The 14167-nt window shown below is 40.3% G+C and overlaps 1 long non-coding RNA gene across 1 annotated transcript in view; it reads left to right on the plus strand.

The window, feature by feature from the left end:
- Window positions 1-2300: 2300 nt before the first annotated feature.
- LOC104697215 overlaps window positions 2301-14167 on the plus strand; it is a 477817-nt gene continuing 465950 nt past the window's right edge. Inside the window, exon 1 of the long non-coding RNA XR_005601811.1 lies at window positions 2301-2370. This is a non-coding gene — a long non-coding RNA (uncharacterized LOC104697215). The remainder of the gene's footprint in view (window positions 2371-14167) is intronic.

The following is a 14167-nucleotide window of genomic DNA, read 5'->3' on the forward strand; positions in this document are numbered from 1 at the left end:
GTTTTTCAAAGTTGTTACCTGTTTTTATGGATTTCCAATACAGGGGCACTTACAGGGCTTGATTTTTTGCAGACAATTCTGTGTCTTGGGGGCTAGTTAATGTGACTAAAAATTCCATCTCCTCCAGACAGACAGTTAAATACTTTCATGCAGATGTAATCTCTCTGTGATATTTTTGTGCAAAGTTGCTGTCCAGTACTTAGAAATCTGATCATAAGATCTAGAAATAATATTGTTTGGAATGACTTTTGCACCTTGGAAAGTTTTGGTAGTAATTGTTGTAAAATGACCATACAAGTTAGGAGTATGGTTTTATTTTCTGATATGTAAAACACACCATGAAATTAATAATCAGACACAGTAGGGCAGTTCTTTTCATTACTTAAATGGGCTTAACTGGAGCTCCAGAAAATTTAGATGGTATACTAGCAGCACTATATAAATTGGGTATGCATTCCTATGAATAATACAGCCATTATCCAATTCGCTGCCTTCTTAATTTCATTCTCCTCCTTAAAAGAAGTTAACATTTTTGTCACCTACTTAATACAAATGATATTTTACTCTTAGGAAAGAAATAAGAATAATAATAATAATAATAGAAGGAAAGAAATAATAATAATAATAATAGAAGAATAAGTGGTGCCAGACTATAAGACAACTATTAGAAAGTCACTAGGAGCAACAGTGAAAGTCTTTTTGACTTTTGTGGTTAAATGTACTTGAATTTGACAGTGATTTCAGCATGACAAGAAACTGTAATGTGCTATGACCCTCTACATTTAGCAGACAATGGAAAGATTCAGAGTCAGCAATAAAAACTTTTTGTTGATCTTTCTGCCCATGCTCACCTCTACTCTGTGATTGAACTAGACACCTGAACACACCCCCTCCTGTGCATCCATTGGATAAATCCTTTCTGAAGCAGTGACACAGCTCCCATACCTACATCTACCAAACTATTCCTCTCTGTCCATCGATGGTCAATAGGTGGTGGGCTGATCTCTGTTAGTAACTTTGAGAGAAAGGAGATATACCCTTGAGGTCAGCTAAAATTTTCGCAGCTGGATGCAAGTGAGGTTGTTTCATAAATGTTGGTCAATCAGCAACAGCAGATGGGAAGCCCAGGCTGCCAGTTTAGCTGATGGGGTGACTTTCACATGGAGACACCACTGAACTAAACACACTTCTAGCAGCTGTTTGCTTAGACAGTGTTTTTAATAGACTATCCCGTATCCTTGAGCAGAGTGGTACTAATTTTCCATGAAAAAAGACCCTATTTTTCAGATTTAGGAGGCCCATGAAGATGTTCCATTTTCTCTTGTCCTTCATCAAAAGAATTGAAACAATTCTCATGAAGTAGGAAATTTTCCCTTAAAAGCTTTAATTTCTTAAAAAATGCTTTTTGAAAAAGAGGTGTCTGGAACAACCGGGCAATTTAACTTTTAATTTGTGCTTAATATTTTATCCAGCTTCTCAAGAAGCAGGGGAAGATTTTTAGGACCCAAATGAGAATTAGGTTTGCAAAGCCTCTCAGCTTTCACTGTAACTGGAATGTTTCTGTCTTTGAACCTTTTAAGTATCCTCTCATAACAAAGACGCTGAGTAAGCATGTTCTTTCAGCTTGATTGAGGGCCAGATTTTAGGGTCAGAGTTATTTTTTAATGGCTGTTTTAGCATTTTTGGTACTTTCCACTCTCATTCAGAAGTGTGCATGAAATGGAAATGGCTTTGAATATTTATCTTGCTTCCCTTTCTATTACTTGCCATGCTTTTTATAGGCTTAATTTTTCCTTCAGTATTTATGATACATTCTGCCTAACTTCAATTCTGAGTAGCAGTTGTAACTGAGACTTAATGAAGTTTTTTGATGGTGAATATAGATGCATTCAAATAAAACATTTTATTGTAACATATTCCAAAACTAGCCAGTGGTATTAATTGCAGTGTTAGAGATTCAAACAGCAAGGTGAATTTTTAGTTTGTGTAGCCTTACAATAAGAGCTAAGTAAATCACTGATAGAATAGAAACTAATAAAGCACCTGAAGTCTCATCTCATGGCTTATTTGGCAACAATTTTAAGTTTTCTTTCCTATATTCAACTGAATTGTTTATAGATATTCTTTCTGTATAAACTTGAAAGTGTTCACAACTATTTTTAATGAATATTTCTAAGCATTTCCTTGATCCACGAGTTTTTCTAAGCAGTTGATTGCAAGTAATTGGCAATCAAAATGCAAGCTGTGCTGATTCATTTTTATTAGGCACATCACTTACAGCAAGGTATTGTTTCTCTCCCCAGATGGAGGTTCCAGTTCAGGAAAATATTAAAACAGAGAACTCAAAGGGACTTCATAAAATGCTTACAGGTATGTTCCTCAGCGCTTTACTGAGTCCAGAGTATAATGAGAGTAGTTCTTTAAAGCAAGTTTCTGCTATGCATAGTTTGTGTTTATGAGTTTTAAAGACACTTTCTGTCTGTGTTCTCCGATGTTAAATTAAAACTTGCTGCTTCCATAATATCCTTGCCAGGAAATTCACTTGCCAAAAGTATCCATAGAGAGGGAGTAGAAAATGAATGTGAATGCAACCACAGCAAATGCTGGTGAGTGAATAGTCAGGGGAGTAGGAGGTGCAATTCCAGTCTAATTACAGTCTAAACAATGTATGTCATCCATGAAACTAAAGGATTTAAAACAGAGGCCTTTTTATATACATTATCCAACCACCCAAATATGAATTGGTTCTGATATCTCTTGGGGTTTTTTCCCCATATCTGAAGTCATGCAAGACAAACAGGAGTTTATAGTTTCAAGTTCTTGTCCTTCCCATTAGAACAAGAAATTTCAAAAAGCAGTAGGACTGAATCAATTGTGTGCACCCATATTGACAGATATGACCATCGTCCTTCCATGCTGCCTGGTTTTGTCATGTAATTTAAGGAATGTAATCCACAGCACTGACAATAACATTTATCATGTAACAGTTTGAAAGACAGTTTGTCATACAGAGGGGCTCAGACCTCATTAAAATCTCATTCCCAGCCAGCATCTGGTGATGGAGGACTTGATACAGGTAAGGAAAGTTCATTGTAGGGTCAGAGCTTGAGGATGGGGATGAAATTTCTTCTGACATCTGCGAGGGGATAGATCTTCTGTGTAGGGTGTTGTGACAAGACAAGGGCATGAGGTAGACCTTTTCTTCCGGACAGCAGAGCCCTGCAGGATCTGCTGCTTTTAGATTTCCAGCCAGTGGATTGGCAGTTCAGGCTACCATTTCCAACTGAGCGTGACAGTGACCTCCCTCACTCCCTTAAAGCAACTTCATTTAGAATCCTTCTAAAATTACTCTGATTTCAAGAACTGCTCGTGCACATGTGGATTCAGTAAGCTTTAGTATAATTGATAAGTGTATTTAACTATATTAGTAATTTAGTCTTCCTTTGGACTGTGTTCTCAGTTATCACCTGACAGTGAATTTTTGCTACAGAATGTCTGGTTATTTTGTGTATAGTGTGTGAAACATACAAATTTGTATAACAACTGGAGATGTATTTGCAGGAGTGTGAAGTTTCACTTGCAGAGTTTGAAATTGTAATCAACAAACTGTTCTTTAATTTAGACAAAGCAAGCATATCAAAGACAAATATTAACCATTATATCTTTCAGTGAATGCTTTAATGTAATAACAAAAGATTTGGAAGTGAATCACCAAAGCTATAAAATTCGTATATGCATGTCCCATGCTGATCATAACACAAGTTGTTTACCAAGGAAGAGGGAAGCCTTACTTACCTGGCAGAAAGCAGTGGAAAAACAGTTTGTCATTTACCATGTCTGTCTGTGTGGGCTTTACAAAAACAAACACATCAAGTATATCAAAATACCAGATTTGCTTTCCAGTCAGTGTTACCTGGTAGAGGTACGAGGGTGGATTTTGATTCATCACATAAGAAACTCCAGACATACCTTCTTCCAAGCTTTGTGGCTTGGAACACGAAGAGGCGTCACTGGCAAAAAATACCTAAATACAGATGGTTGTGAATCAGTGCAAGGACTTTGCAACTCTGCAAGTACATGAAGGAGGAAAAGCCGGTGAGAATGCCAGTGGTTTGTTGCTAGGATTGGGAGGCAGTGGTCTGGGCCCTCAGTTCTGCTATTGATCTGCTGCACACAGACACATAATTTTTTATTTTGCAAATCAGCCACAGCATCTCAGGGTCACAATGAGGCAGTAAGCTCAGTTGGTCCTGTGGGTGCCTTCTGAAATGGAAATTGAGGAAAGCAACCTTTGCTGCAATGTGGGATAGGTCAAAGTTAATCTGTGCTTTCACCCTCTGTTTTCTGCTTCTTCCTCCTGTGAAATACAACCCAAATTTTGAATAGGAGTAAAAAGATCCTTGACTCTTTCTGGCTGTTCTGGGTTTGCTAACAAAGTGGTTCTGAATAACAGTTTTCTCTTCCTGAGCCCTGAGGATAGGCAAGTTTTCTTTTTTATTTTTCCCACAGCGTGTATTCTTGTTTCCTGACAGTGGTCACAGCTGGCTGTGCATCATGGTAGAGTAACCAGATCTTTATTCCCAAGTCACTAAGTTCTGTTTGGCTCAGGGGTGGCACATGGGTGCTGCCAGCCTACTGCAAGCCTACCTCCCCATCTTGCTGCCCCGCTCATTCCATCTACATCTATTTAGACCACTCAGTGAGCCTGTGGGTTCAAAACAATCTATGTCATTTGTATTAAGAAAATAAACTTTTAAAGAGCTTTTTTTGGGTGGGGAGAGGAGGGGGGTGTGGAGAAGAGCTGGAGAGAGGACGTATATAAAGTTACCTGGGAAGATTAAGTTAAAACCTTAGTGGGATTTCATATGTACTGGGGAAGACTTGCCCTGGAAATAGCAGGGATTTAAGGAGCACAGTGTCTCTTGGATGTCCATCCCTTTAAGCATGGTTTTAATGGTTATTGGACACAAGTCAAGCAGTCTGTAGTCTTTTTTTGCTAATGGTTGGTGTTTCAGGGATTGTTAATCCTTCCTGTGATTTTCACGCATAGAAGTTTGTGACAGAAGGGCACAGATCCCCCAAAATGCTGTCTTTTGGGATCTCAGTAGGTGTCATTGCACAGCAGCTCAGAGCTCTGTATAGGCTAATTTCTCCTGGGAGCATTACAAACTGAATTTGTTGGCCTATGATGATTGTTTCTGAGCTGCTCCTTTTCTTATCACAGTACAAAGCTGACCCAGGAGTTCGTGGCATGATGACATGTACTAAACCTTCCAACAACATAATACGCTCAGCAACTCTAGAAAGTGGTTGCTCAGCAGCAGCAAATGAAACTGGTGAGCCAGTGACTCAGCTCCACACACACAAATTGTCATTGCATTAATCACCATTATCTCTGAAAACCTGTCAACTTTCCCAGAAAATGGCTCTTGCAGAGGGCTTGGAGGGCCATCAAATTCAGCCTGTTTCAGACAGCTTTTCTGACTCACCTCTCTTGGTTCAACAGCAGAAGGGCTTTCAGGGCATTTGCAAGCTATGAAAGGGCAAGGTTTATTATTCTGAGGCAGAAACAGGGTTATGAGTGACTCAGCCAACCAGTAGAGGAGGAGGAGGGAGACCACGTTTTCCACAGTGTGGGCCACAAATACAGAAGCTATGAAGTGGTGAGAAATCAGTGTGAGACCTTTTGCCCCTTCACACCATACCCTGCTGTCTCAAGCTTCTTCCTTAGTAACAAAGTAGCTGGCCCATAGCTAAAGGTCAGCAGAGGTCGCCCCTCCAAACCACTTAGCCCTTTCACTCTTTGCCAGTCAGACTGGTATTTAGGTGAAGTTGAGTTTAGCTTGTGAAACATGCACAAATAACCTCAATTAGTGCATTAACCTGGCTGACCAGGTGGTAAAAGGCTCCATGCAATGCTGAATGCCCTCAGAAGAGACTGATTTGACTACGACTCATTAGCTGGGAAGAGAAATGACAAAACCAAGAGGAAGTCTTTCTCTATACCAGGTTTTAATTATGCTGCATGCATCTTGGTGCCTCAGGATGCTATGGAGTTGGCATTAGAGAAATTTGTGTTAATATCTGACGAGTAAACAGCGCAGTCCCCGTGTAACCTCCTAATGAGAAGATTTTTTAACTCTACATGGCCATTATTAGGAGAAAACTCTCTTAAACACAGTAAGTCCCCACATCTACATTCCTAATCATCCATACTGGCTGTTGTCAGAGGTGGGATCCTGAGTGGAATGTTTAGTCTAAATCCATGTTTTTAAGCAGTTTTTGATCCATCTGTGAATTAAGACATGGGTTCTACACCTCTGTGCTTTGCAGCTTAAGCCTGTCAGTACAGAACTCTCTAATGGAGCTAACTTCTCAGCCAGTAGACTGGCTGTGGGCTGATTGGTGAGGGGTTAGTCAACTGATTTAAAGTAAATCACCCTAGAACTCTCTTCTCTGATCTCCAAAGTACATAGCCTCTTGCCATTGTAGCAGCATCTTCACGTGAAAATGAAAACACAGAATTTCATCTGAAGCTTTAGTTCTCCCAGAGTACTTTAAAGCAGACACAATTTTATATTCACAACACAAAAACCTGATCCATTCTGTATTTCACTTGAGCATGTCATTTATTTTCAATCTCCCTCTGAGTAGAGAAAGGTACTATGATAATAAATGAAAACATAAATTCCCTTGAATTGCTGTTCTTTTGCTTTTTATATTGCTGCTGAGATTTTTGCTAGCCTTGGTTTCTCTTCCTGACTGCCTTTGAGTCTATTAAGTGACATTTCTTAATGGTTCCAGTTGATGTTTAGAAGAGGAGAAAATCCTCTCTCAAATCCAATGGGTTGATGAGACTCTGAATCAGAATTTTTTCAAAACCAGGTTTACTTCAGATCCAATATGATATATCTGGCCAGAGCCAGTAAAAGAAGAGAGGCTTCTCTGCACAACTAGTTAGTTGGCATTCTTGCCCACAGCTGCCAGACATAAAGATCTGCTTACCATAATTTGGAACAGGGTCTTGAATTTTTTTTAAACTTTATTGCAGTCTGTCTTGCTGGGTTTCTTCTTCATGGACACAATGGCTACTTAGACACTGACGGGGACAAAGTGACTGATTCAATAGTTTGTGGATATTTGGCAGGACTGCTTTCAGCTGCATTTGTAGTGCTGTGTGTTTTTCTTCTTTGCCTTTTGTATCCCAGGAAGTTGCTTCAGCTATTCTGGAAAAACATATTTAGCTTGCATGTTGCTTCAGAATTTTTCTGTGAAAGTTCTTCATATCCTCTTGTTTGTGCAACAGAACCAAATGTCAGAGCCTGAGTGTTTGTGATGAAATACAGTTTTTGTTTTCCAGACAGACCTGCCTGTGACATATAAATGCTGGCAGCATGAAGCAACTCCTGTGACACAGTTTGTCAGGAAAGTAAATCTGGGCCCTGGGCTTTCACCACTTTGGGCTCCTGGTGACAGGTGTCCAAGTGGTTGCTGCCTCACTGGTCTACTTGTATCCATAAAACCTCACACCACTAACTCACAGCAAAGAGGCTTGACACCCAGTGAGTACTGTAACAAGACTATCACAGAGCAAAGGCTTCTCAGACATGATCAGATGCTGTTACATCTCTTCTCGTGTTTCCCTGCTATTCCAGTGAGCAGGGCTTTGTTCTGGACAATGCAAATGGTGTGTTGCTGTCACAGCTTTTAGGGCTACTATGAGCAGCAAGAGCCAGCCTTATATTCAGTTCTTTCAGTGGGCAATGTGCAGTTGACAATTTCCTTTTAAATGTCCTTTAATGCAGTAACACAGCCCTGTTTACTTGTAGGTACTGAATAGTGTATCTGTATCTTGACTACTGACAGAGAAGTGCCTCTAATACCTGCCAGCAATTCTGTGTTGCTGTAATCCACAGTATGGCAAGCACATGAGGTAAACAGGCTTGTGCCAGTGCTCATGAGACAAGAGGGAAATAATGATTTTAGCAAGTGGGTGTTTGAGTTGTTTTTTTGTTTGGTTGGTGGTTTTTTTGGGTTTTTTTTGGAAGCTGTGTTAAGTAATCAAGTAGTCAAGTGATTTTTGAGATAAATGACTGTCCTCTTGCTGTTCGAGCTGCACAGAGTGAATCAAAGGGCCATGTGACGTTCTTATGCCGCAAAGCTGAGCCGATGACATTGAGAGGAGTGTGAATCCTTTCCAAGTCATAGGAGATCTGTTAGAAGTCTTTAGACCAAAAGGCCATATTCTGAATTAAAGGATCGGTCTGCATGCTCTTCATTTCTTAGCTGAAATTTCTGAAATATTTCTACTGGTGAAGGACACTTTTCATACAAGAGGGTAGCCCCCTGGGGGACAGCTCACAGTTTTAAGTTCTGCTTATAAATTTTAATTAATCTTTATTTCAATAGATACTGATTTCTACTAGGTCAACATATACTTAGTGAACAGTGAGAGGCCTCTATACAGTCTGCTGCTTTATGCAGAACTTTTGATTAAGCACATAATTTCAATTACTGTCAATCTGGCTTTATCAAAAAGCTCTTTTAAGTGTTTATCTTTTTTTCAGCTTACAGATGCCACCAAAAGTAGCATTGGCATTTTCATACCTCATTATTAGCTACAGAAATGCACAACTATTTAAAAAAAACAGGAAAAAAGCAATATGTACACCAAGGGCCAGATTTAAGACAGGAAAGTATCTACATGTCCTATAGCCATGTAAATCCTTCTCAGTGTCTGAGCCAAAGTCTCAAGTCTTTTAAAAAGCCCTTGGCTCCTTAAGGCCAGATTTTCAGCAGTATTTGCAAGGGAGTGTTGAGGGACTGTTAACTTTGGTCATTTCAGTATTAGAAGCTTCAAGATAAAGATATCTAGCTAGTGTGATTTTCAGAGGATTTTCATAATATGAGGTACTTAGGCATTTTTCAAAATTCTGCTGCTGTCTGTATCTGCATCTTTAAGCCCTTAAATACTTCCATAAATCCGGACCTAACATCTTTGGGCTGCATCTGAATGTTAGACTTCAACATTAAAATTTTCCTGGTGAAACTAAGTAAGTGTCCTACTTCTCAGAAGTCAGCAGGAGTGAGTCAGAACTTCTGAAGGTCAGACTGACTATGATTACAACTGTGCTTAACTCCCTGAGGTTTGTTACGGAGTTTTACTACCATTAAACTTGCTTGCTTTGAGGTGCTGCTGTTTACTTCATTTCACTGCAGCTGAGCAAGTTAACCAATGACTGCTACAACCCTGCTGCTGAAAAAAATGGCTTCTGGGTCTTTTTTTCCCCCCTTTTTGGTCTTTTCTTGTCTTTGGTGTTCTGAAACACTTCTGTTAGCACAAGGAAGTGTGCAAGGGCATGCTGCTATGGGGAGAGAGGACAAAGATGTGGAGGGGATTTTGGTTGTCAGTAATTAGGACAGTTGGTGCTGCCTGGCTTCACACTTGGCTTTAGTTTGCATAGTTACAGTGTGAGATTTAGCCCTGCATTGGAACACCAGGTGGCTGAGGGCAAGGAGGTGCAACAGGGCCTGAATCCCACGTTCATTGGGGAGAGGTAGAGGAGTGTGCCCATGTGTTCAGGACTCTTTAGTCCCTGCCCACTTCCCACTTTGAAAGCATCAGCTAGGGTGACTACAAGATGTATTTATGTATTATGGTGATAATGGGTCATGAAATTTTGGGGTGTGTTAAACTTCTGGAGAAAAAATATGTGACTTCCCTTCTTCCTGACAATGAAAGTGGTGATAAGCCCTAGGGGATCATACTGTCCTTTGATAGCAGCATTCAAGCTCCTTCCTCTGCTCTGAGGACATTTCATTTCAGGGATGTAAGGATAGTAATAAAAGCTTTCTCCACACCTTCTTCCCAGAGCAATTCCCCAGTTCATAGCTGCCTGTCCAAAGCTACGTCAGTAATATTCCAGTATTCAGCCCAATAAAAATTTTGTCAAGAAAGCATAAAGTTTCTGTCAGATCTTTTCCATTAAAAATCACTTTTATAGCAGCAGGCTGTAACAAGCACACAGCTATGGAGTGAAAGTGTGAAATGATGAGAAATTTGGACAGTGTTATCATCCAATGGGGACTCAGTGGCAGGCCACTTAGAATGCCTTCAGTGTATGGAGCGTGACAACCAGAATATTTTTCACAACAGATTATAATGTAAGAAATTTATTACACATCTCAGAGGGGAATAACCCACACCACTGATTCTAGTTCTTCCCCCCAGATATATTACTCAGATAATATAAAGTCATAACTCCTTGTAAATTATTTATGATCCTCTCCCACCTTAGATTAAAAATATTTCTGCTGGATACTTGCAGGGTTAATATCTGTAGCCCTGTGTTTGATTTGCTGAAAGGCACAGTTATTTCTGTAGTCAATCGGAGGTGTATAGCATTTGCTTTGTCTGGTAACTACACAGCTGGTTGTGATATGATCAGAAACAGCACATACAACCATGACCAGAACAAGTAGATCCAAACACAGAAAGCCACTGTAGCCCAGGTCGAGGAAAGCTATTCAGTGAAAGAATTTGCATCATGACCACTGACTGAAATTAATCTGATTCACAGGATACCTCTGTTTAATCTTACGTGATGGATCATAACACCAAGAGCATTTTGACATGAACCACTCTTGGCATTCATTAGATTAATTCCTCATTTTTTATCAAGAAGTCAGGAATGTTGATAATTCGCAGCATATTTGTAGCAGACAGCAATGTGTGCATGACAGACAATATAAGTCAACTACCAGTTCTGTGTGTGCTAATGCATTCAGGAAACAGCACACTGTTCAAAAAGTGACTTAAGAATATAAGTAGACTGAGATAGTGGCTTCCACTGTAAATGAGGAGGCTTACCACAAATAATAGTTGAGTTAGTTTAAGAATAAGGAGTACATTCTGATCTGCACCAGACTTTAAGCTGTCGTAGACAAAAAAAAAGTTCTGGAAAAGGAGAAGGTTTTAGAGTCCTAAAAATGAAAACTTTATGAGCAGTGCAGAATTCATCATGGAAGATTTACTTGACCTTGCACCTCAAGGTTAAACAAATAGCTTGAGATAAAAAGGAGGGGTTTTACAGAATATAAATTTAGTCAAACTTGTCTACAGCAGTATTTCTTCATTTTCCTCTGAGTATCTTATGAGTAGTCATTATCAGACACAAGATGATGGACTTGAGGGCACACTGGTCTTACCCAATCTGTTGTTTCTTCTGTGAACTGCTTTCAAACAGCCTTGTACCTCATTTATTAATCATGTGTTATAAGAAGGGAACCAGAATGACAGGGCAAGATGAACACCCCCTTCATCAACATGCTCTTCTATGGTCTCTCCTTCATCCTTATCACAAGAAAATAGCTGCAAAAGTTCATTTTCAGAGAGGCATCTTGGGTGTCCTGACTTGGCAGCTCGAGTTGGTGCAAGGCAATGAATATCTATCCCAACAGTGGTGCAGGGTATCAGTACTGTGGGGCTGGGTTGGTGGATGCAAGGCTTCTTGTTACCTCTTCTGTGAAAGGAAGCAATGCCATGAAAATTAGGTCAGTGATGTACAGGTAAGCGAGGAGTAAAATTAATAAATCACAGCTTTCATTTGCTAGCAAGGTTTTACTTTTACTTCTGTGGTAACTCATAAACTATGATACCTTTTGCTTGGAAAAGTGAGAGAAAATGGTATAGCCAAGATCTGTCCCAGGGTGAAAGTTCACAGTGGGGAATGTCCCTACAGTTCAAACTATCACTGCATATGCCTTCTAGGTGGTTCAATAGCTGGCTGCTGGCTGGACTCCTTTCACATCCTGTGGGCTCCTTATGGTGAGTCTTTTGAAGCTACCCCTTTCTGTGTGTAACAGTCTGTTGTTGTCACATTCCTGGTTACATTCCTAACAGTCCCACTTCTGCCGAGGTGCTGATAGAACAAAGCAGAGCCTGAGTGAGGTGTGTGTTTCTGGGACTGGCACTTGCTCTCAGATCACTGGCTCAAGTGGTGTCCTGTGGCCTAATTAATGGTAGATTTCACTGTGTTAAAAAGCAGTGCTACCCAAAACTCTTTCTGTGTATGATTTAGAAGCCTTTGTTGTGGTACCGAAGAAGAAAATAATTATCCTTCACTTTTATTGGAAAGAATGGACAGTCTATCCCATGCATCAGAAAAAGATAAAATGAATGTTGTCTGTATTCCTAAAGGTGTCTTGATCCCTTAGGGAAGAAGAGAGGTGAGATTGGGTAGGGGGTTACAGAACTCCCAGCATAGAGGGAGTTCTGTAACCCCCTACATAGATATTATGTATCTCCTCCTAGATATTATCCAAAGCATAATTTAGTCATGGACATATGTCTGGCAGGCCAGGTGTAAGGGCAGGGAAAGAAATCAGTTGTTAAGGGACAGGGAAATTGTTTTGAGACAAACATAGTAGAAGTTAGAGTATGGCCATTCTTTTATCACAGGTGTTCTTTGCAACTGTCTAGATGAGTTTAGTGGAGCAAGTTATTTCTCTTGGCTTGGCTAGAATCATAAAAGGGTCCATCCAAAAGGATACAGCACTCCAGCACACTTCCTGGAATGAGAGGAGGCAGAAAAGTGTCTAAAACATGGTGCTTGCTTAAAGCTGCTTGCAAGAACATTAGACCAGAACTAACATTGAAGTCATGCTGTAGGACATAAGCATCCATCCATCTGTGCTTTTCCTCAGTCAGGTCAGTGCACTTCGTGCTGAAAGTGGGGTTGAGGCTTCAAACTAGGAAGAAATTTGTTTTATGCCCTCTTCCAAAGGAAGATTTGAACAAAAAAGTTTACATTTACTGCAATGTGTTGTTAGATTTTACATCCTGATCTGTTGATGATTTTATCACTTGAACTTCTTGATGTATCGATTTGATTTTACTCATGACCTTAATGTGATCATCAGATTGTTCTATCTTTAATTACCTCAGTAAAATTGTAGTATATTAGCTCAATGAAGTGCTAATTTAAGTGCCTCTTTGCTTGCTCAACCTCTTCTAGAAAACTAATTTTAAAAAGTCAACATAACAGGTTTCATCTGTCAAATTTTGCAGCATGGACATTGCATTCAGTGGGTACAAATAACCTTCATCAAAGAAGATTGCAAGTCAGTAGTTTCTGACAAACTTACTATCCAAGCCTTTTGGCCTGACCTACTAAGAGAAAAAGCATATCTGTACCAGAAACTGTGTGGTGGGACAAGGGAAATAAGCCATTCGTTAGAGAGATTTAACAAACAGAACGTTTTAAGAACTGCCGGTGTGGGGTAGCTTTGTATGGATTTAGGGCTTCATCCTACAGCCAGTGAAGGCAGGGAATAGGAACATTTCAGTGAATAATTGGAAAGGTTTCATAAACCAAAGCCTAATTCATTGTGCTCCTACAAGCCACTTTGTGGGGGTGTCTCTTCTGTATGTTGCTTCTATTATGGACAGAGTGTCAGGGGAGAATATGGGAGACATTTCCTGGAGTCCTGGTTAAATTTTTCGTATTTCACCCCATAATATTTACATTTTCTTGCTGATTCTCCTCCCACTGGTGGGTGTGAGGGGAGAGTGAGAAGCAGCTGTGTGGTACTTTGTTGCCGGCTGGTGTTAAAGCACTAGAAGCCCCAGATACCTTCTGCTGAAGCTGCTTGGCTAAAGCTGCACTGCTGCTGCCTCAGCAGGGTAGATGGGCCAGCTGTGCGTGGCAGAACAGTCCCTCTCAGCTTGGTGATGCTTGGAAAATGGAGGGAAGGTGGCAAAAGACGATGCTGCTTGGCAGGGGAAGGCCAAGGATGATGCTACTGAGAAGATAAAGGTACCTTTATCCCAATTATACCTTAGGGGTGGCTAAACACTTCCCAAAACCTGGATGCAGTCAGCTTCACCACCAAGGTCCGTTTTCTCAGCAGCAGCAGCAGCTGTCTGCTGCACCCAGGCACTGATAATCACTCTGACACTGCCCAGAGGTCTATACAAATTACTCTGGTGTGTCTTTACAGCCAAACAGTCCCAAAGAATTTTTGAGAGGGGCATTGTGAAGCCATGAAAAGCCACTTGGTTGAATGCACAAATCCACAAATAAAAGCGCACAGCCATGTATCTGCTTTACAGTTGTAGAAAGCCTGCTGATATCAGCCATTTCAAATGGGTGTGGGATGAGAGGCA

This window comes from Corvus cornix, chromosome 4 (genome assembly GCF_000738735.6).
Source record: "Corvus cornix cornix isolate S_Up_H32 chromosome 4, ASM73873v5, whole genome shotgun sequence".
NCBI lineage: Eukaryota > Metazoa > Chordata > Aves > Passeriformes > Corvidae > Corvus > Corvus cornix.